The sequence below is a fragment of the Theobroma umbraticum genome, unplaced genomic scaffold (genome assembly GCF_002168275.2).
Source record: "Theobroma umbraticum cultivar Fairchild unplaced genomic scaffold, ASM216827v3 scaffold_34.0, whole genome shotgun sequence".
In the NCBI taxonomy this organism is placed as follows: Eukaryota; Viridiplantae; Streptophyta; class Magnoliopsida; order Malvales; family Malvaceae; genus Theobroma; species Theobroma umbraticum.
Window position 1 is genome coordinate 2,610,805 of NW_018397275.1, and position 2,493 is coordinate 2,613,297.

Here is a 2,493-nt window from a genome sequence, read left to right on the forward strand (position 1 = left end):
GGAATTGATTATAAATTAATTGATTCAAATTTATAATAATCAATTAAGTCATTAATCAATTCCATTACCAACATGTTAAGAACCTAATGGGTCACAAACAATGATTGCATTCAAATTAAAATGAAAGAGTGATGATTTAAGTGAGACTTAAATCACATGTTAGGTAATTGACTTCTATAAACTTAATTAAAAGAGTTTAATTAAGTTTATGCATAATTATAAATAGTTATATTTATAAGGCCTTGATTGCAAAATATAATGGAAATTAACTTTGATTTTAGTTTCCATGGCCTTAATTAAAAGAGTTTCATTAAGTAATGAGCCCAATATTATAATGTGTTACAATATTAAGGGCTTAATTGCAAAATTGAAGTTATTTTAATATAACTATATAAGTCACCTTTTAACTCTTTTTCATATGAGAGATTTTCACAATTGAAGAAAACATAATTTTTGTTAGAAAAAGAAAAAGTGTTTCCTCTCTTTATCACCACCCCCTTTGCATAAAAGAAAAAATTGCTTATAAAGCAATCTTCAAGAGAGGTTCGACTAAGTTTGTGAAAAAGAAGAAAAGGACAAATTTCGTCTTTACTAGCACAAGGTATAATTAAAAACTTCCTCCTTTGTTGAAGGTTCGTGTGCAATCTTGTGTACTACCGTTGGAGGTCAAGCACTTGATTGGCTAAGGTTTTTTTGCTCCTTGTGGTGTTAATATGATTTCTTTGAGAAGTGCCACTATGATTATGAAATTACTTGGTAAGGTAACTTTTTAAATAACAATTAATTTTGTGCTTTTAAGTGCTAAATATCACTAAGGTGATCCATAGGTGGAGGCATGTTTTGGTTGTTGAGCATGCCATCCATAGCCAAACCCATCAGTGGTATCAAAGCCTTCCTTTCTTTGATTTTAACACATTTTTATGTCTATCATTGTTAATGCCTTGTTGAAAAGGAATATGAGGTGTTTGGGTTTTGTTTTACACAAAGTAGTATGTTTTAAAGTTCTACAATTTGTTTTAGTTATTTTGATTTCAAGATAGATTTTAATTGTAAATTTTAATCCTTATTTGTCTTAATATTAATCTCATTTTAATGTCAAAACATTACAGATTAACAAGTTTATGGGATGCACAAATTAATTTAGCAAATAAAGATTCAATCTCATGATGATATGGTGTGATTTAAATGGTAGAATCCGATTTTGTCCAAACATGGTATTGCTCCATTTTCAGCCATATAAGTGAGGTTTAAGTGCCTCATAAAATGAATGAAAATTAAGAGATCAATGCACATTGGAAGTGTTCCAAGATGGGTGATTATGTATAGTGGTGGAGGTAACCCTACCAAAATGTGGCTGAAATAGCTACTGTTTGCAGCAGTGACGGTCACGATTTTGTTTGGCTTGGGAACCAAGAAAGGCTTAAATTTGTGTAATTAGTTGCACCAATTGGTTAAGGATTTTTTTATGGAAAAGTTCCATATATTATCCAAATTATTGCCAAGAATTTTAAGGATTTAAACCCCTAGAATTAAGCCTTCATAAAATTGAGTTGAGGGAGTTAAAATCGTTGCTGCTTCTGAAGCAGCAAGCCACGTTTTTTTGAATTTTTTTGACAGCCAAAATGTTTTCTAAAATCTTCCAAATTACTATGGAATTGTTCGATAAGTTTTCTATCAAGGAAAATTTAATTGGGAATTAAATTTCTGATTTTATGCCACCTAATAGCTTCAAAAGAAAGATAAAACTGAAACCACCTCTACAGCTAAAGGTCATGGTTTTGAATTTTTTTGATAAGCAAAAATGTCTCTAAAATTCTAAAAAAATATTATGGAATATTCCACGAGTTACCTATCAGGATAAATTTTATTAGGAAGTAAATTCCTAAGTTTTAGTCACAAAGAATTTCAAAAGTACACATAAATCTATTCTACTACCCGCAGATAAAAGGCACAGTTTTTAAATTTTTTGAATGGCCAAATCACATCCTAAAATCCTGAAAATTTATTCTGGAATAGCTACATGGGATATCTACCAGGATAAATTTTATTAGGATTTAAATTCCTAAGTTTTAGTCACAAAAAGTTTCAAAATTTCTCAAAAACTGATTCTGCCACCTGCAGATAAAGGTCATGGTTTTGGAATTTTTTGAATGGCCAAATCACCTCATAAAATCCTGAAAATTTATTTTGTAATATTTCCATGAGTTATATATCAGGAAAAATTTTATTGGAATTAAATTCCTAAAGATACACCAGTACAATGCCATGTAATTAGGACATGTCTGCTGCTGTCTACAGCGGGACACTGTCTTGGTTAAGACATAGAATTTGTCCAAATTTTACACCAATAAACGATCAATTAAATTATTTAATAGGTTGAAGATGAGTTATGGAATTAGTTTCATAATTATTCTGATTTTTGAAACATTTAATTTAAGGAATATGATTCCCAAAATTAAGGATGTCAAAGATGATGCATTAACATCCACAAAT